General features: G+C 47.9%; 1 protein-coding gene across 5 annotated transcripts in view; it reads right to left on the bottom strand.

Moving 5' to 3' along the window:
* Nucleotides 1-7,697, bottom strand: part of PPEF1 (protein phosphatase with EF-hand domain 1) — a 109,500-nt gene extending 101,803 nt beyond the window's left edge. For 2 of the 5 annotated variants that reach the window (XM_006943604.5, XM_045050925.1), the window contains exons 1-2: nt 7,541-7,697; nt 6,765-7,006 (exon numbers count right to left, since the gene is read on the bottom strand). The gene's annotated coding sequence lies outside the window, so the exon portion shown is untranslated. Of the gene's footprint in view, nt 1-905; nt 1,010-2,398; nt 2,602-6,764; nt 7,007-7,540 lie in introns of those variants that run through there. The other 3 variants (XM_019823623.3, XM_045050923.1, XM_045050922.1) reach the window with 3 other exon arrangements.
* Nucleotides 7,698-21,475: the final 13,778 nt, after the last annotated feature.

Raw genomic sequence — 21,475 nt, 5'->3', positions numbered from 1 at the left:
ATGAGGCAATACAACCATACAGGTTTCCATGGTAGGGACTCCAAGACTAAGACCTAATGAGGCTGCCATACACAGTATAAATGACAGCGTAATTACCCAGGCTCTCAAAAGATAGTGGACAAAGTCGCTCTACGGCCACTGTGTTTCCGGCCAAATGCCTATTCAATCCACGGTGATCAAACGATGGCTGTGTCTAGATACGGTTGTTCAAATGTCACCCCTTCTACGTGAAGCCTTTCCTAAATCACCAAAGGGGAGTTCGGCAGTCTTTTCCTCTGGTTCCACAAGCTCTGTGCGCGCCCACTTACAGAGCTTCCCAAAGTGCGCTACAGTCTGTCCTTTTACATGCGAAATCCTGAAAGGGAGGGATCCATGTCATTCCTCTTGGCATTCCCAGCCCCAAATGCCTAAGAGGTACTCACCAGATATTTGTCTAATTGCAGAAAGAGAAGAAAGGAGGGAAAGAACTCGTGCTGTAGGTGGCCATTTTAATGGCCGGCCCCTGGACCATGAATTGCATTGGCTGTAGCCTTTGTGTGATGTGTCTGAAACTCAGAATTTGCTTAAAATGAAGAATTCCACCCTATTTTCCCACTGAACAAAGAATGCCAAAATGGGACTCGGAGCACCACAAAGAATCTTATAGCCAGCCAGCCTCCACTGTTGAACGAATCAGCACTGACATATGGGAACAGTAATGATAATAACATGAATTGAGCGTGTGTACTAGGTTCTAGGCCCTTGTTAATTTGACATGTGTTAATCTTATTTAATCCACACACCGTCCTATTATCCCTGTTACGCTTTAAGAACTCTAGCCCGAAGTCAAACAGCAAATGAGTGGCAGAGCTGGGATTTGAACCCGGGCACTTTGATTCTGGAACTCCTGCTTACGATATCCTTACTCTGTACTGCCTCGGCCAGCACCTTATGTGTTGGCAAAGTGAAGGTTCCAGCCTCTTCTCAGATGCTCTGTGACTTTCCTCCAGCTGAGCAGGGATGTGTTCTCCCGGCCTGAGAACGGAAAAAATAATCGGCGAAGTAATGCTGACAGTTTTAAACTCACTCGTTAACAGATTTGTACCCCTCGCAGTCAAGGGCGATTTCTCTCTCAGTGGGCACATCATCCTGTGAAAACAGCCAACAGGAAAGGTGAGGGCTCACTTCCCCCCTGGGAAAAGGCCACGGCAATACCAGATCATCCCCAACTAAGATGGCCCGTGCTCTTCAAGTCAACACATCGCCATCGAGCCACCCCTGCGTGGCAGATCCTGTGCTGAAGGATGGAGACGTAAATGGCGAACAAAATGGACGTGATCAGGTGAGGCAAACCCACAGGTGAATAAGTCGTCAAAATAAAATCACAAATTACAATCTTTCTCTCATATCGAACTATAAACACCAGGCATCTACAACAGTGCTAGGCACAAAACAGATCTTTATTACACGGATAAATGAAAGCAAATCAGTATGATAGGATCTCTAGTAGGACAGCTGAGGGGCACAGAGAAAGAGCCCCATCCCCAAGAGGGGGATAGAGGAAGGCTTTCTAAAAGAAGTGATGCTGGAGTGCCCGGCTGGCTCAGTCAGTAGAGTGTGTAACTCTTGATCTCAGGGTTGGGAGTTCAAGCCCCACGTGAGGCATAAAGTTCAGTTAAAGAATAAATACATAAAAGTAAAGAAAAAGAAAAGAATGATGCCCGGCCCTCAGGCCCTAATGACCCAGCAGTCAACCAAGGAGAAAGGAGGTGAGGGAGAGAAGAGGCAGACAAGAGGGACGCGTATTCTTGCGCATGGGCGTATCTTACAGTACTTAACAAGGATGTGAAATGGGAGAGGGAAAACAAAAATCAGCATCAACGGAGTTCCGAACACGGCAATTAGACTTACGAGTGGGTAGAGAAAAGTGCCCGTCTGCTATGACTGAACAATGGCAGCTTCTCCAGCTCTACAGGCTGGACTCCCTCTTTCGTGGCCGTCTGTCCTTCCTTCCTCACTTCCCCATTTCCCTACTGGGTTTGCCTTCACCTCCCAAGTAGACGTAGTCTCACATGCTTGGCTCGGGGTCTGCCTCTGAGGGAACCCAAGCCAGGACATTCGTCTAGTCTATGGCGGCAGCAAGCTACAGAAAGAGAGGAACAGAGAGGGCTGATTACCTCACAAGGGAGAGACCGAGCGTTGCAGGCAAGGCTCCCCTACCTCGCAAGCCTCCTGACGCTGGCCACACTGCCATCTTCTACCAAGGAGAAGTAAGGCTAATGGGCAGCTCCTCTTACTGGTCATGACACACACTGAGAATATGCTGGACTCGAGACAGAACAGCTGGGTTTGGGAAGAGACTGAGAAAAAAAAAAAAAACACCCGATGTGTGCAGATCTATCGGGTGGTGAGTACTTACGGTGTCTGTCCACTCATGGCCCCTGATACCGCAACGCCCGATAGCACTCCTTTGGACGGTAGAAAGCAAAATACTGGAACTCACATTTTTACCTATTTTTAAACTCCTTTTGAATTTCCTGTTTTCACGTGTGTGTGGCAATGTAGACAATATACGAGTTCAGTAGGATCAGTTACAAATAAGTTAGTATGCCTGTATGAGGCGTCCAGTCTCAAAAAGCTTTTACTGTGACCGGTTCGTGATCAAAAACATTCAAAGAATCTTGATTTCGAGAGCCTACTTCCTTTTAAAGAGCAGGAAGGAACACCCAGCGATTTCACTTTTCAATAAAGAGAAAGGACTGAGCATATTTCCAGGGATGAATTTTGGGTATTGAAAAGCCACGTTAAGTAGGAGAAAAGGGAGGCCAGATTTGGCACGTCATCAGAAAGTCATTAAAAGAAATTAAAGGTGGGTTACAATTCACTATCAAGGGAAAGAAATTCCTAAAGGTCAGTGCTGGCCAGATGTATCTGTTGGGGTCACCTGGTCAGCAGCCACAATGACAGGCTGGAAGAGCTGTCATTATGTGTTGAAGTTTACAAGTTCGGCTTTGAAAAGGCCCCATCTTGGGCACAAAAGTTGACCTTTCCGCGGCTGTAATTTAACAAACAGAAGATTAGTAAGTATGAAAATTTAAATTTTGACCACTGCTTAACCTAACCCTAGCTTGGTCTGAGATAGCTTAAGTTGAAAACAAAAAACAGGGGTGCCTGGCTGGCTCAGTTGATGGAACATGCGACTCTTGATCTCGGGGTTGTGAGTTCGAGCCCCATTTTGGGTGTAGAGATTACTTAAAAAAATAAAATCTTTAAAAACAAAACAAAACAAAACAAAAATAAACCTCTTTGAATTGACCCCGAATGTTCAGAAATCAAATCAAAAAGCTTCACGGAGAGTCGTGGTCTGGGCAGAATAAGGACACTCTCCCCACTCGACCTGTCTCTCCTGCAGAAGGAAGCTATAAAAAACCTGGGCAGAATCCACGGAGCAGCTATTTGAGGACTGTGGCAGGCAGACCCAAGATGGCCCCCAATAATCCCCGCCTCCTGGTACTCATGCTCTTGTGTAATCCCTCTCCTTCAGTATAAAGCTGGATCTAGTGACCGACTTCCAGTCAATAAAATACAGCAAAGGTGTTGGGCTATTGCTTCTGTGACTAGGTTATAAAAGATTGTGACTTTCTGTCTTGCTAGCAGACTCTCTCTATTGCCTTCACAACTTGTGCGCTTTTGAGGAGGTAAGCCACCATGTTGAGAGGCCTATGTGGCAGGACTGAAAGAAGTCTCTGACCAAAAGCCAGCAAGGAACGGAGGCCCTCCGTCGGACAGGCCTCAAGGAACTGAATTCTGCCAACAACCACTTGAGTTTGGAGGTGGACCCTTCTCCAGTTGAGCCTTACAACGACTGTAGCCTAGCCAACACCTTGATTACAACAGCTTGTGAGGACCCATGGAAGCCACGCCTGGATTCATAACCCACAGAAGCTGTGAGATCGTAAGTGTGCACTTTAAGCTTCTAAAGTTTTTGGTAACTTACTGCATAGCAATGAACAAGTAACACAAGGACCCTGAAAAGTCAGCAGCAGAAGGAAGACTGAAGAAGATGATGAGAGTTTGAAGTACCACAAATCGGTACCATTTTTCCCCCCCGTGGTTCCCCTAGACTGGATTTGAGGAGGCAGAAATTCAAAGGACAGCCACTGCACACCCATTAGGAGAGTTAAAGACAATTTAATAATACCCAGCACTGGTATGGAGGGTGTGGAGCAACGGAGACTCTCACGCTTTGCTGGTGAGAATGCAAAAGGGTACATTTACTCCGAAAAAGAGTCCGGTAGTTTCTTATGAAGTTGAACACACACTCACCTTATGACATCACAAGCCTACCCCCGGGCATTTACTTTAGAGAAATGAAAGCTTATATTCACACAAAAGGCCTGTACCAACAGGCTCATATGGTCGAATACTGAAAACAGCCCAAAGGTCCTTCAGGGGGTGAATGTATACACAAACCGTGGGGCAACTTAACAGCTAAAAGGAGATTATCGACACGCACGACCTGGATGAATCTCAAAGGCGTTATGCTGAGTAAAAGAAGCCGGCTTAAAAGACCACATACATTGCTATGACATTCTCAGAAAGTCAAAACCACAGGGATGGAGAACTGCTCCGTGGTTGCCAGGGTATCTGGGTGCGGGAGGGTGTGAGTACAAAGGGGTGGCAAGAGCCAGTTTGGGGAGGCAGTGTTCCGTATCCTGATTGGGGTGGTGGTTACACTAACCTATCCATGTGTCTGGATTCACAGAACTGTACAGGTCGATTTTACTGTACACGAATTTAAAAATTTTTAAAAAGCCTCAGAGTTGGCTCTGGTCTAGTGCCTTAGGGTCTGCAAGATATTAAAGTCCCCATGGACTGATTTTGCCAAGGGCCTCCCTAAATCACAGCCAGACGCAGCGTCTTCCTACAATGAACCACGAGCACTAAGGAAAACGCTTGCTCTTCCCTCTGACTTCGCTTGTAGCTCTCCACCCAGGGGCAAAACTCGAGAAACAGAGATCCCCGTGAGAAAACATAGCCCACCCATTCTCTATTCGACAGGTACTTCCCGAGCGTGTTCCAGCTACGAGGCAGGGATAAAAAAAATGAATACATTCTGATCCATTTCCCTTCCAGGTTCACAACTGAATGAGGGACACGGGTCCGTCCATAAATAATTTCAAGACAGGAGGCACAGGTACAGAGATATGCCCACGTACCGCTGGAGTCTAGAAGGATATTAGTTCTGCCAGGGCAAGTGAGGAAATGCTTCACAGAACGTGCAAGATGGGAAAAGGCAGTCCAGGGAACATGGGAGCGCGTTATATTTGAGTAGTGCTTCCTGAGACTAGGGGAGAGGGGGTGTGCAAAGCTGAGGATGGGGAGGTAGGTTGGTGCCAATCATAACAAGGAACTCAGGGTTTTACTCATCGGTCAGGGATTACAATTTCGAATGCTTGCATGGGCTGGGGCAGATAATATAGATGAACAATACAACCTAGGTGGAAGTGATGGAACATTCTAGAGAGTTTTTTGCCTAAATGAAGCCGCTGCTACTTACTGGTAGCTCCCTCTTAGGCTGCCATCCAGAAATCCTGGCCCAGCGCTGCCCGATGTAATTTTTCGAGAGAAGCCGAACATATTTTTATGTAAAAATCTCCCTATTTTTAAAAGTCACAATGGGTCTATTTCTGCAAATTTAAGATGCCATCGATTATCAGGTACATCATTGTTTTATGTACCAATAAGAAAGAAAAAAGCCACCCATCGAACCATGACACCCCATCGATTTTAACACACATTCCAATCTCAGAGGTGCTAAAGTGTGAAAAACATGTACATCTCAGAATCAATGAAAGGCAGTGATTCTCATCTTCTCAAAACACTGTACAGACTCCATGGATTCGGTGGGAGGCGGACAGACTGTAAACTCGGTTTAAGTGAAGGGAAGCCTGAGGGTAATCTGATCAGATTCCAGCTTCAGGAAGATCACCCTGAGGGGCGGATGATGATGAACTGGGGAAAAGCCAGCCACAGGAAGACGGAGGAGGGAGCTCCCGCAACACCCCAGGAGATGCTAAGGGCTGGATTAAAGCGGTGGCAGCGGGGATGGAGAGGAGGGGCCAAATGTGAAAGCTTTTCCGGTAATAAATCCCACAGGTCCCAGCCTGGGTATAGGAAGTGAGGGAGGCAGAGGCATCAAGAATGATCCCGAGGTTTCTAGTCTGAAATCAGAGACGCACGAATCACTCCTTCAATATTTATTGGGTGTCTACCATACGCCAGGCATGACACTGAGTGCCGGGTGTAAAATGGTGGACAAGACAGACACGGTCCCTGCCCTCTTGTCACCTAGTCTGGTGGACGGTGCCATCAACTGTGGCAGAGTATTAACGGGGACAAGGGCAGGACACGAAGGGGAGGTGGAGGAAAATAACCAGTTCAGTTGTCCCGTGGGCAGCAGAAGCCTGGGTTTAGGGCCCAGGAAATAAATCAGGTCTGCAGATTTCATTAAGAGGTCGTCAGGTTACAGATAACAACTGAAGCAGTTAGAGGGGATAAAACAGCCAGGGAGAGCTTGTAGGGAAAGAAGGCAAGACGGGTAAAAGCAGAAGCCCATTTAAAGGAAATGAGGAGGAGGGGGAGGGAACAAAGGAGACTAAAAAAGGAACGATCTGGAAAGGAAGAGGCCCAGGAGAGAGGGGTATCTGCAAACCAAGGGAGCCAGCTATTATCATATAAGCCAATATACTTTTATCTATAATTACTGAATAGAAGTAATTTACCTTGGCAATGTTCAATTCAGATCCTTCAGAGTTAGGGGTGTCTTGCACGAATGCCAAGTAGGCTTATCAGAACCGCTTCTTATTTAGAGTTGTGATATTTTTAAACATTGCCACAATCTGTTCCCTTAGCTTGTATGTGCTTGCGTTTTGCGTGTATCTCAGTTTGACATCTAGCATGAGTCAATGGCAGAGTAATGGTAATTTCTTACTTCTCCTTCTTTTCCTTCTTCAGGAGCTATAATCTGCCATTCGAAGACAAAAATAAAACAAGAATATACATTTATGCAACTCCCTTTCATACCAAAGCGCTGGGAATTGGGCAAAACTGATCTAGGCACACAGCGGAGTCCCCTCGCAAGATCATCGTGAGGCTCGCGGCCCGGAGCTCTGTCACAGGTGAGCCCTGTGATGTGGTAAGGTCCTCTGGTCCTCTGGAGTTGTTCAGAAAGGTCCTTCGTTCCGTTGGACAGGAAACAAGGCCCAAAGAGGTTGGGTGGCCTCCCCAACATTACAGTCTTACGATTTGGTGACTACTCCTCCTCCTACATCAAGGTGACCCAATTCTACCCTATAAAGATAGCCCCAATATAAATTAAAGTATGTAAATTATATGAAAGTATGTAAAATATATATTAAAGTATGAAAACCACCATACACAAAACATAAAGCCTACAAGAGTTGGCGAAATAAACAGAGGAAGGAGGTTAACTTTCAACCACACGTTCCATACCAACCCAGATTTCATCCGACTCATCTGCTCCATTAAGAGTTCTTACCCTTCTCTCCAAGTCCCGTCAGTTCTACACGGGTTCAAGGAAAACAGACTCCTAGATCTTCACTTTGTTGGCCACTGAATCTTTCAGCCTGACCTGCAGCCATTGTCACACTTAAAGGTCTTACTTAGAGAGAATGCCTCAGCCTCATCTGGAATTTTCCAGAGGTAGATTCTAGAATGATTCTTTAATAGGTTGTCCTGGCAACCCCACAATGTCAGATGCAAATATGACAGCACCTGCCAACAGAACATGAAGAACACAACCTGGATGAGAGGACCACTTCCTGTTTATTGGGAAGACAGCTTCCAGGTTCTTCAAGCTTTCTTTTTGCCACCATTTGCCTCGCTCTCAACCATTTTTGTGCTTATGAACACAGGAAACAAAGAACAGTTGGTTTCCTGGGGGCACGCTGAAACTATTAGCTAAAACAAAGCCTGGGAAAGATCCATGGCTTTCTTTTCAAAAGCCTTGCTACTGGGGCGTCTGGGTGGCTTAGCTGGTTGAGCGTCCGACTTCGGCTCAGGTCATGATCTCACGGCCCGTGAGTTCGAGCCCCACGTGGGGCTCTGTGCTGACAGCTCGGAGCCTGGAGCCTGCTTCCGATTCTGTGTCCCCTTCGCTCTCTGCCCCTAACCCACTCGCATTCTGTCTCTGTCTCTCTCAAAAATAAATAAACATTTAAAAAAATGTAAAAAAAACCCTTGCTACTATTGCCTGAGATGACCAAGTGCTCATTGTGAAGCCTTTAGAAAAGTTTTTAGGGAATTGTCTTTAAGAGCACTTCTTCTTCTTTTTTTAATATTGAAAATCTTTTTTATTTTATTTACTTCTTTTTTAAAATATGAAATTTCTTGTCAAATTGGTTTCCATACGACACCCAGTGCTCATCCCGACGGGTGCCCTCCTCCATGCCCATCACCCACTTTTCCCTCCCTCCCACCCCCTCAACCCTCAGTTTATTCTGTTTTTAAGAGTCTCTTATGGTTTGCCTCCCTCCCTCTCTAACTTTTTGTTTCCTTCCCCTCCCCCATGGTCTTCTGTCAAGTTTCTCAGGATCCACATAAGAGTGAAAACATACGGTCTCTGTCTTTCTCTGTAGGACTTATTTCACTTAGCATCACACTCTCCAGTTCCATCCACGTTGCTACAAAAGGCCAGATTTCATTCCTTCTCATTGCCACGTAGTATTCCATTGTGTATATAAACCACAATTCCTTTATCCATTCATCAGTTGATGGACATTTAGGCTCTTTCCCTAATTTGGCTATTGTTGAAAGTTAAGAGCACTTATTCTTGTCTTGGTCATTCGTAGACTCATTCAACAAACATTTGTTGAGCACCTCTGGTGTGCCAGGCACTGTTCTAAACCCTAGGGATGTATCAGTTAACAGAACTGGCAAGTCCCTTTCCTCGTGAAGTTTATAGCCTAGTGGGGGAAGTAAACATTAGTTAAATAATCATAAAAATAAATGTGAAATTGCAAAGGAGAAGTACATGCATCATGAGAGTGAGTCAGGAAGTCAAGCAAATGCTTATCAGAGAAAGTAAGCTTTGAACTGACATCTGAAAGACAAATACTGATTAATGAGGTAAAGGTGTTGATAGGGGGAAGAAGTCAGGCATACACTTAAGACTAGTGACCTGGACTAAATAACTGAAGTCTATGATTTGGGAACTTTCAAAGGAGAATCTAGAGTTTAATATAGGTAGGTCTTAAGTTTACCAAACCTGAAGTTAGTATTTTCACCAATATTCCAAAGAGTACAAGATCTGTGAGTCTCATCTACAGAAAACCCTTAGACAGTGCTTCTCAAACTTTAATGTGCTTATAAACCACCTGGGATTCTTGTTAAAACACAGGTTCCTGGGCCCAGCCCCTAGAGGTTCTGATTCAACAGATCTGGAGTGGGGCTCATGAATCTGTGTTTCTAATAAGCTCCCAAGTGATAGAGAAGCATATGTTGAGTGGCACTGTTCTACAACACAGTATGATTTTTGTTTGTTTAAATCTCTATTTCTTTTTCAATCCACTCTTTCAAAACTTTTTTTTTTTAATATTTATTTTTGAGAGAGAGAGAGACAGACAGAGAGCATGAGCAGGGGAGGGGCAGAGAGAGAGGGAGACACAGAGTCCAAAGCAGGCTCCAGGCTCTGAGCTGTCAGCACAGAGCCTGACTCAGGGCTCAAACCCACGAACCATGAGATCATGACCTGAGCAAAAGTCAGAGGCTTAACCGACTGAGCCACCCAGGCGCCCCAGTCTTTCATAACTTTTAAAGTCAAACTACATCCTACCATGTTCTCATGCTTCTTATGGTCAATTCAGTGGTTATTACCAAAACCACAACCAAAAAAATTGTGATATACAAATAAAACAATGCCATAAGCTAAAGATTTCAAATACTTGGAAAGAATGAGGAAAATAAAAATTAGAAGCAAACTGAGGTGCCAGTAATGTGAAATTTCACTGACTGACCCAAGTGAGACGGATTGTTATTCTTACTTAGTGAGAAGTCCACTTTACAAAGCAGTTTTAAGGAAATGTCATATAAACTGACCTGATGTAACTCAGGACAGGAAATTTCTATATGTGTCATGGCCCTTGTACTTTAACAGGTACACTTTCATTCTTGAATGCAGCTCTGGATTTTGCATCACATGAGATGAAAGTAACGTTTGCAGAGGCCAAAGGCAGGCCACCCCAAAGCGTGTCACTTTGGCATGCAGATTTCCAGCTAAGAACAATCAAGGCCCAAAAAGACGCAGGAAGCAACTTTGGCCTTCCCTCTAACTGCAGAAAAGAATTTAGATAGAGGACCTGCTCCAGGAAGAGAGCTATTGCCATAGTAACTATAGCATGATATGAACTAGGTATGGTAGACGTGAAGGAACCTAGCAAGACCCGTTTGATCAAACGCCTCTCTATGTCCCATTGCTTCTGAGCGGCCAGCCAACATTGGTTTACCAACATTTTTTTCTTTTTCATCTTCCTGTGAATTGTTTCTCCTTCCCTTCGAATTCCCAGACCACTTACCCCCTTCTCCTTGGTTCAGGATGACATATATCATATACCCTATCGTGCCTGTCTTTGGGATCTCATGGCTGTGTGGATTTTCTGCATGTTGTTATTTTCTCCTGTTAGTCTGTTTCATGTCAATTCAATTCTTAGACCAGCAGGAAGAACTTTGAGGGGCATAGAAAAAAATTCCCCCCCCCAATACCTCCCTTTTAGGTGTGTTTCTTACTACCAAATACAATTCCTGCTAATATGTCATGTTCCCACCGGCGTGGCTATGTGAAAAGGACACTATGAAAAACAAGTTGGTGAGAGATCCAAGATTTCTATGGATTGTTTTCCCTGAGAAGGTTGTGAAATTAATATAGGGCCTAGAGCAAATTATTGCCATTTTTTAAAAAGTAAAAATGAAGTCTTCCATGCATGGAAGAGTAAAAGGATTAGGAAAGGGAACCAGGAGTCAGTTCTTGTTATTTCGCAGAAATATCAGCTCTGTCACTTAACAGCTGTGTGTGAACTTGGGACAATTACACGACCTCTCTGTGCCTGTTTCTTAGAAAACTGGGATAGTGGGGCGCCTGGGTAGCTCAGTCGGTTAAGCGTCCTACTTCAGCTCAGGTCACGATCTCACAGTCCGTGAGTTCGAGCCCCGCGTCGGGCTCTGGGCTGATGGCTCAGAGCCTGGAGCCTGCTTCCGATTCTGTGTCTCCCTCTCTCTCTGCCCCTCCCCCGTTCATGCTCTGTCTCTCTCTGTCTCAAAAACAAAAACGTTAAAAAAAAAAAAAGAAAACTGGGATAGTGATAGTACCACCACACTTGGTTAAAGTAAGGAATAAATGATTTCATATAGACCATGGCAGCCTAGTTAGCTACCTAACCCGTATCCATCCTCCCTTTCTTCCTCACCAATAAAATCTCAAGTTTGTTCTAGATGGCAACGGGCTTAGCCCACAAAATTTGATTGGCTAGGTCCCCTTGCAGTTAGGGGTGGTCACGTGGCACAGCTCTGGCCAAGATATAAGCAGAAATCTCCTGGCTGAGGCTCCCAGAGAAGCTATTTTCCCGATTAAAAAAAAGACAAGACTCGGCTAGTGTGAGCCCTCTCCTCTTTGCCCTTCCCCCACTCCGCCTGGAACCGGGACACGGCGTCTGGAGGAAGGAGCAGCGTCCTGTGAGCATTAAGAAGGGAGCCCCATGCCGGGAATGATAATGCAGAAGGGCTCAAAGATGAGCCCGAGACACGGATGATACCGTGAAGTTGCTTCTTGCCTAACTTCATAGGACATGGGATAGAAAACAGCCCCTCTGGGTCAAGTCCTTGCTGTTTCATTTGCCTTCTTACATGCAGCCAAACACATTGTCTAACCAGTATACCTATAAAGCAGTTTGAGGAGTACCTAGCTCATCATTAGTATTCAGTAAGTGCTAGCTGCTGTTTATTATTATTATTTGCTCAGCATTCTGTTCCTTAACCAGATGGCTAGTAAGTATTGCCCTTGCTTCCTTGTAACAGTACCCCAATTTTCCTTTTTGAAATCAGCCTCTGCCTATTCTCAGCTCTGCGGCTTGCATGGGATTGACGGCGCCCCCTACTCTAAGTATAGGCCCTGACTGGCTTAAGCAAATGAGCGGGAGCCCACTTCCCAAACACCAGTGACTGTCAAGGGATGGGCCCATAACTCAGGCCCAAGGCGGCGAGCACAGCCCCTTTTCTTGGCAAGACGGAGTGTTTGGCTGGGCCTGTAGCTTAAGACTGTGGTGCTCTGAGCAAGGCTGTCGCCATGACAAGAGCCGGTGAGAGGGGCACAAGCGTTATCTGGAAAAGGGCGACCAGAGAAGGGCAGGGAAACATAGGGGGAGCCCTCCGTTGTAAATCTCCGCATGAAATGTTACCTGTGGAACTTTCAAGGCAGATTCATTGGAGACCGGTTTTGCTAACTTGGTTTGGATTCAGTCCTCTATCACTTGCAACCACGAGATTCCTTCTGACACTATTAAATGGGTGGGTGGGGGGAGGGGGTGGAGAAAAAGAATAAGGTAACCTAAGGGTTACAGACCTAAAAGAACCTTTCCAAACTCTTGCCTAGGACATCTAGGTAATCAAACCTATGGTCAAACACAATGTAAATTCATAGCCAAACAGTCTTTCCAAAAGCAAAGAACAGCGACGAAATCTACAATTTGCAATTGTGTAAATTCACTCGTATTTCTTTTCCAAGAGAAAAACTCGGCCGGTTGACAGTATCTTACTTTTGTTTTTTGTAAACATGTCCGGGAGAACTCCTTTAAGAACAGATGTGCATCTGGGTTTTAGAATGAACGCTGGACCCAGAGGCTGAAACTGGAAACCTATGACTAATATTGAAGTAATATTCACAGACAGTTGTCATGGCAGCATGCTCGTTCTGCACAAAATAGAAGCCACTGCATTTCAACAGGATTTAGCACAGGAAAGCTGCTAGCCTGCAGACAGCCTCTAACTGAGTTAAACAACCTACTAATTGGTTTGGGTTTTATTATTACATCAGCTCTCAGACTCTACTCTAATTTTATCCCCCCCCCCATATCGCAAATATTTAAAATCACTAATTAAAAACCCATAATATAATTTCTGTTTAACACCGGCATCACTCTTGAAATCTTCCTGCCAGACGATGAGGAACAACTTAGAGGCAAGTCCCATTGTGTGCACTGTTGAATCTCCTTGCAAATCTAAAGGAGACAGTAAGTGTTGGGCAAGTAGAGGGAGTGTAGCCAATTTCATTTCCATCACCAATTGGCGCTGGCTAGATGCCGCTATCAGACATTTCCTTTCAAGTGGGGTTCTGTAGGACTGGGGAGTGGCCAAATGGTTCTGTGCTCGGTTACAGAGTCCCAGGGGAGTGACTTTAGAAACGAGTGGCATCTCAAGACATAAACGAAGGGAGGTAGAGACAAAGTATTTTGAGCTGATCTGTTTCTCTCCTGGGTGGCCATCTCTATCAAATTTAAGCTCACCGGTTGTGACAGTGGGTGATTTGGGAGACTAGAGATAGCTGCTGTTGAGAGGAATACCACACGAGACCATCTTTACTGTTCGAAAGGCTTTTTCACATCGTCCCGCCCGCCCCCCCTTTCCTTCTCCTCTTTTGAGTATCTTCTTTAAGAGAGAAGAGACAGGGTCTATTAAAATCCAATAAAATCCCGAGCTAGGAAAACCACATCAAACCATTATCCTCCATTAACAGCTGGGAACAAATCAGTCCTTGGGGTAAATTAATGTTCTTCGAACTCCTTGAGATGAGGCCATGTCATACACTTTAAAAAACAAAACAAAACAAAAGAACTCCCACACTACCCAACACTGTGCTCCTAGATGTGTTGCAGCCATGTGATAATAGACAACTTGTATCAAGGGACTGCAACACGGGGAGTCCTTCAGGACGCCTTCCGCTGTAAGTACTAGTAAACCCAAATCCGGCTGGCCTAAACAAAACCAGGAATGCCTTCTTCAAACAACTGAAGAGTCAACAGGTGTACTTAAGGCACGGCTTGGTCGAGGCTTTACAGGACAGCACCCAGTCGGTCTCTTTCTCAGCTCTGATCCCTTGCTCTTGGCCCCCTTCTCAGGCTTCAGCAGGCAGCAGATGTCTCTCGTGCTTTGTGGTCACCCACCAACTTCTCCATTCGTCACCTTTGACTCCACTCCCACCTCCTCAAAGGAGAAACAAGAAAGTCGCTTTTCCAGCCTCTGCCAGAGACCTCAGCTACGAGGGCAACGCGAGGAGGCAAGGGGTTGCGACAGCCGTCTTGTGACAACATTAGTGGCTCAGGGGGCCAGTTTTCAGAGACTTGGTGTCCCGTCACTGGCTCGAGTGTACTCCGTGGGGGCAGCAGTGGGTGTCTTTGCCGGTGCGGCCCCACGGTGAGGTCAAGACACTATTCCTGGCAGGGCGCCTGGGTAACTCGGTTCGATGAGCTTCTGACTCTTGATTTCGGCTCAGGTCATGATCCCAGGGTCATGGGACGAGCCCTGTGTTGTGCTCCATACCCAGCGTCAATCCGCTTAGGATTCTCGCTCTCTGCCCCTCCCCCTTCTCCCCCTCCCCCCCTTCCACGTGCTCTCTCTCTTAAAAAAAAAACAAAAAAAAAAACACAGCATTCCTGGCTTTGGAGTCTCCAAGGCCTTCTTGGAGATCTGCGAGCTACCAAATATCCTTTAATAAACTCATTTTCTTTTTAAAGTAGCAGGAGTATTGAATCCGCTTAGGTGATGTTACGCTTTGGTAACAATCGACCCCCGAATCTTAGCGGCTCACACTCATCAAGGTTTATTTTTCACTCCTATGCCATGGCCAGTGCAGGCTGGCTGCGGTTCCATCTCGTGGGGTCTTCTCTCTCTCTCAGGCCAACCTCCCTCTCAGCGTTGCCGCTCCCACAGCAAAGGGGAAACACTGAAGTAGCAAATCACAAGCTGGCTCTTCACACTTTTACTTGCAAGTGATACACCTCACTTGTGCCCACATTCAACCGGCCAAAGCAAGGCACTCCGTCGAGCCCATCCCTGGGGAAACGGCGTAAACCTCGCACATGGGCAAGAGCAGTGAGTACTGTGGACACGAGGGCTCTGCTATGCACGCTGAGAGTCCGGCCTGAGGCGACGCAACAGAGGAGGGGCGGCAGAACCTCCAGCCTCTGGATTATCTCATGTTCAAGTCAAGGGTGAACTAGGAAATGTCTCTTGTCACGAGTGTATGCAAAGGCCCCAGGATTAGCTCTGATTGGGAGCAACTGACTTGGCTTGAGTCCTCCCCAGCCCTGGACAGATTCATTCAGGACATATTTATTGGACACTTACTATGCATTGGGCACCACATAGGCTCTGTGGAACATACCAGTGAAGAGAGCCAGATCTAGGCCTTCGTGGAATTTTCATTCTAGCAGATGGTGGGGGACAAGCAAATAAAGCAAATAAGTAAATATCTGGGAAATGAGATGGTGAAGGAGAGAGGAGAAGAGTTAATTCTAAATAGGGCAGTCAGGAAAGGCCTCGCTGAGAAGATATTTGGGCAAATACCTGAGCAAGGTGAGAGAGTTAACAATGGGACGGCGGAGGGAAAGAGTATTCAAAGCTGAGAGAACAGTGGGTTCAAAGGCCCTGAGGCAGGGGCTCCTGGGTGGCTCAGTCGGTTAAGCATCCGACTTCTGCCCGGGTCATGATCTCACATTTTGTGGGTCTGAGCCCCACGTCGGGCTCTGTGCTGACAGCTCAGAGCCTAGAGCCTGTTTCGGATTCTGTGTCTCCCTCGCTCTCTGCCTCTCCCCTGCTCACGCTCTGTCTCTGTCTCAAAAATAAACAAACATTAAAAAAAAAAAAAAAAAAGCCCTGAGGCAAAGGAAGCCCAGCCCAAGCAGGCAAGTGTGGCTGGAGTACAGTAAAAGAAAAGGCAAAGTAACAGGATATATCATCAGAGAGGTAATGGATGGGTGGTCAGATCATGCGGGGCCTTGCAGGCCCCGGCTTTCACTCTAGTTATGGTGAGGAAATATTGGAGGTTTTGAGCAGAGGAGTGACAAGATCCAACTTGATTTTATTTTATTTATTTATTTTAATGTGTATTTATTTTTGAGAGAGAGAGAGAGAGACACAGAGAGACAGAGCATGAGCGGGGGAGAGGCAGAGAGAGAGGGAGACACGGATTCCGAAACAGGCTCCAGGCTCTGAGCGGTCAGTACAGAGCCCGACGCGGGGCTCGAACCTACAAACTGCGAGACCATGACCTGAGCCGAAGTTCAACGCTCAACCGACGGAGCCACCCAGGTGCCCCTACTTAGATTTTAAAAGGATCACTCTGGCTACGGTGTAGAGAACAGTCTGTAGGGGGGAAAGGGCAGGAGCTGGGAGGCCAGGAGATGAGGTTTTTGGCAATGATCCAGGCAAAATGTGACGATGGCCTTGACCAGTGTGGTAGCAGAGGAGGTACGGAAAGTGATTAAGCATATTCTACGTAGATCTTGAAGGCGAAACCAATAGGGTTTGCTAGTAAGCTTAGATCTGGGGAATGAGAAAAAGGAGAGTCAAGGGCGATTCTACGTTTTGGGCCTAAATAATTGGCAAGGTGAGGAAGACGGGAGCGGATTTAAAGGTTTAGCTACAGATATGATGGGTCTGATATGCCTCTTAGGCATCTAAACGGACGTGTTGAGTAGGCAGATTCGGAATTTGGGAGGAAAGTTTTGACTAGGGGTATAAATTTGAAAATCATCCAGGTTGTCGCTGGTGTTGCAAGCCTTTCGATTGAATGAGGTCAGCGAGGTGGTGAGAATGAAGAGAGAAGTCGAAGGGCAAAGGCGACTGAGAAGGGGCAACCAGTAGGGTAGGAAACAAAAATCAGGAGAGGGCCGTACCCTGAAAGCCAGGAAGGGAAAGTGCTTCCGAAAGGAGACGAATTGGAGAGAGTGTCTACAGACACATCTAAGAGGTCAGCTCGAAAGGAGAGCACCAAAACAGAAGTAGCTCGAGGCAGAAATGAGATTAAGGTATTGTAATGACGGGAGAAGTCGCAGCATGTTTGTGTGTCCGTCGGAACCATGTAACGGAGAAGGCGGATGATGATGTAGGAGAGAGGAGGCCAGAGCAGGCGGAGGGCTGGACTTGGGTGGGTACGCAACCAGTCCATCGAGGGCAGGATCTCTCAACCATAGCACTCCTCACATTTCGGGACCGGGCCACTGTTCGTCGTAGTTGCCGTTCTGAGCATTGCCGCATATTTCACAGCATCCCTGGTCTCTCCCCACCGGGTGCCAGTCCTATCCCCAACCCCTGCACCCAAGTTATGACAACCAAAAGTGTCCACCGACGTTGCCAAATGGCCCCCAAGACTTCACCCCCACCAGGGGACATTTTGGGTGGTTACAAGTCAGGAGAGGGGTGCCGTGGACATCGGGTGGGTCGAGGCCAGGGATGCTACGAAACATCCTACAGTGCACAGGACAACCCCCGCGACAAAGAGTTACTCGGGCCCAAATGTGAACACAGCTATGGTTGAGAAGCCCTGATCCACAGGAGGGGCCCTGGTCTAGAATCCACAAGTACCCACTGTTCTCTTCTGATGGCTTCCATCTCGTCACTGAAAAAAGCTGGGGCCGGGTGCAGAATGCCTTTTTGCGGATCCCTTCCGAGAGGCCTCTTGAGCGCTTGATGCAGCACAGGAGAACCCAAGCACTAGCTGCAGGCCTCCCTCTATTCCTGGGCAGCTGAGGGAGAGAAGGTACGAAACTGCCCTTTCGGAGAGGTGGAGAATGAATGGATGGGGGAAACAGACACGATTCTGTGCCACATTAAGGGTTCGCTTGAGGTTAAGTGGTCAAGAATCTAGAGAGTGAAACCAGTTGGCCTGGATACGTGTTCTTCTTGGGACCACAAACAGGGGCAGAGTCGGGAGAGAGCTGGATTTCAAAGACGGTGGTCTTGCCAACAAGTACAAGCAAGACGAGGGCAAACGAGTGGTAAAAGTGACCACAGAGTTTGAGCTAGGGAAGAGGACAGAGGGGTACCGAGGACTACGAAAAGGTAGGTGGGCAAAAAGGGCAACAGATATCAAACACCCATTCCAGTGGGCTAATTGCAAATGTTTTGAACACGAGCTGCAAAAGGGGGACAAGAAGATAAGCTCTGACCTGCTAAGGTAGGGACTTATTTTCTCAGTAAAACTTGGGCAGTGACTTATTTTTCTCAGTAAATACCGAGCACGCTCCTGAAAGACCGAGCATAACCGTTTCTAAATGAAATCGGATAAATTGAGATTCCTCCGTGAGGTCAGTGTTCGGGGAGGTGGTTTCTTTGCTTGAGCTGCTTTCCCTCAGCGAAGCCAGACCCTGGGGAAGCCACCTAAAACATCTGAGAGATGACAAGAGTCAAAAGTCTGTCCTTGTTTACTAGTTTGTTGAGGTAGTTGCCTTACAGTTGCTCGGATGCTTACGGGCATCCCCGGCGGGGTGAGAGGCCTCACACATCTCACTGAACTGCCTGAAGTGCCCGGCAAAACTGTGGCCAACTGAAGGGATCTCCATGATGGGGACAGTTTCAAGGTCAAAGCCATCAACAGTTGTTTCCAGCAGGCTTTTGGTGCCTGCTTTCGAGGATTTCATTTTATTTCTTTATGTATGTACATATATATGTATGTATGTTTATTTTTTAATTTTGACAAAGAGAGAGAGAAAGAGAGAGACCGAGCAGGGGAAGGGCAGAGAGAGAGGGAGAGAGAGAATCCCCACACTGTCAGTGGGGAGCCCGACGCAAGGCTTGAACTCATGAACCATGAAATCATGACCTAAGCCAAAACCAAGAGTCGGATGCCTAACTCACTGAGCCCCGCCATGTGCCTCCAGGATTTCATTTTAACGTGACAAAAGAAAGAATAAAAGGGATCCATTTCCTCCCTGCATACACATGAAATATTACCAGAGAGCAACGGCACTCCTCCGGGAACAACGCATAGCCTTCACGCGGACATGGGTCCCGTAAATCACTTTGGTATCATAAGACTGAGTATAAGCCCGGCCCTGCTACTCACTGGCAGAATGGTCTCAAGCAAGGCCTTCAAACTCGTCGGCTTTAACTTCTGCAGCTGAAAAGCAGAGATGGTAATACTTACCATGGCTGCCTCGCGGGAATGTCTGCAAAAGCGCCTTGTAAACCATCTTGTGCTTTACTAACAACAGAGATCGCGACTACCCTTGTAAGGGCAGCGGAGGAGTGGAACAAAAGCCTCCCTCCTCATCAGACTGGAAAAAAGAAGGGGCGCCTGGGTGGCTCAGTCGGTTGAGCCTCCGACCTCAGCTCAGGTCACGATCTCGCAGTTCACGAGTCCGAGCCCCGCATCGGGCTCGGCGCTGACCGCTCAGAGCCTGGAGCCTGCTTCGGATTCTGTGTCTCCCTCTCTCTCTCTGCCCCCCACCCCCACTCACGCTGTCTCTCTCTCCATCAAAAATAAATAAGCATTAAAGAATGTTTTTAAAAAAGATACTATAGAATGGAAAAAAGGAACAAGAGTTCCTCCCGAGGGGCAGAAACCGACGTGACATGCATCAGAGGTGAACCACCTTCTTCTCTCTGTGACGTAAGTGTGGGAACTTGGCCAAAGCCTGCACTCCCTTTAGAACGAGGGCAGACAGAAAGCTGGAGGGTCAGCAAACCATGCCCTAGAGAGAAACCGAAACACAACTCTGAGTGCGGTGTCAGGCCCAATTCGTGGCAGCCTTTTCTCGGGCATCCTGGGAGTCATGGTTCGCTGACTGGCAGGAAAACGGAGCTTTCATGAACCCAGCCTCCTACCCACTCACGGTCGTCTGCACCAAGCGCTCAAGAGGCCTCTCGAAAGGGATCCGCGAAAAGGCATTCTGCACCGGGCCCCATGAGGAATATCACAGGGAGCTAACTAGGACACGGGAAACCTGGCACGGGAGAACCCAAGCACTAGCTGCAGGCCTCCCTCTATTCCTGGGAAAAAACTTCCGTGGCCGTAACTGCCTCCTGCCTCCGTTTTCCCACGGGGAAAGCAGCCTTAACAGTGAGACTCAGAGGGGGAGTGGGGGCGTCTAACCCAACCCATGCATCTCACAAAGGAGGACACTGAGGCTTGGGAGGTGGCCCGAGGGTACACTGCTAATGAGTAACCAAGGTAGGACCAGAATCCAGACTATGCCCCTCTCCCCGGACTAGCGCGCCTTCCACCCACCTGTTTCTTCCAGGGGTCTTCCCAGGAAGACAGGAATTGGCTGAAGGGGTTGCTTTCAAACAATCAGTACCATTTCTCCATCATTCTGCCAGCTGCAGGGAAAGACACGGGTGGGGGGATGGGGGGAGACAGCCGCAGCCTTCAGCCATGTTCAACGCAGCACTTAAAGATCCCCACCCCCCCAGTGGTTTTAAGTAGGTTTTCAAGTCCGAGGCTGGTGAGCAATCCTAGGACGGTGAGGAAGATCCTTCCAAAAGCACTGGGGAGGGCAAATGGCACTGACGATGAAAACCAAGAAGCGAGACCATACAGGAGCCCTTCGTAATAGCAGCGTTTGGTTACAGCACCTTCTCAGGCCCGCAGTCCTGGAAGCACAAGGACAAGTTCATGGGCCACGACCTGTGCAGTCGCAGGGACCTGCGCTGGGCTCAATGCTCTGCTGTCACCGTTTGGGAATTCTTAGTAACTCATGAACAGGACACCTGGCATGCTCATTTTGCACTGGGCCCCTCAAATCTTGTAGCTGGTCCTGCTTCATCACCCTCAGCCTTAAAGGGGTGTCCCATCTACACCGCCCCTCCCACCCCCACCCCAGCCCAGCCAAATAGGAGCAAACAAAAGCCCTGCGCCTCTCGGCCCATTTGGGCGCGGAGGGTGGGGGGGTGTCCGGGGTTCGGGAGAGGAGGAATCCTGTGACAATGTCAGAGGAGCATTAGGAGCCTACATCCTCGGGGAAGAGGCCCACTAACCAGGGGTCTCTTCCAGCCCTGGCAACATACACGCCGCTATGACAATGACCCCCAGCCCACCCCCAAACCGCTTGCTGCCGGAAGCTTTGGTTCCAAGTGATGCTCCCGTCCGCCCTGCTCCGGACTCAAGGTCCCCAGTGCTGCCGGAAGCGACTCAGCGCGCCCGGGGGGAAACGGGGAGAGCACGCGTCCCTCCTGAGCTGAGGGAAGCTGCCAGAAGCTGCCGGGCCCGCAGCCTGGTCCGCTTCCGCCCGCTGGGCGGTCCCGCCGACGTCTCAGCTGAGAGAAAGTTTGGGACGGGTGATTAGCGGGGCGGCTCTCAGGAGAGTAATCCCTGCCCTGGCCTCGCCCTGGTCACAGAGGCGGCGAATGTGGCGGGCAGGCTGCCCGAACTGCCCCAACGCCGCAACCGGAGCGCGGGACTCGGCCGCGAACACCCTGTCTTACAAGC

Source organism: Felis catus, chromosome X (genome assembly GCF_018350175.1).
Source record: "Felis catus isolate Fca126 chromosome X, F.catus_Fca126_mat1.0, whole genome shotgun sequence".
In the NCBI taxonomy this organism is placed as follows: Eukaryota; Metazoa; Chordata; class Mammalia; order Carnivora; family Felidae; genus Felis; species Felis catus.
This window is presented reverse-complemented; position numbering and strand designations above follow the sequence as displayed.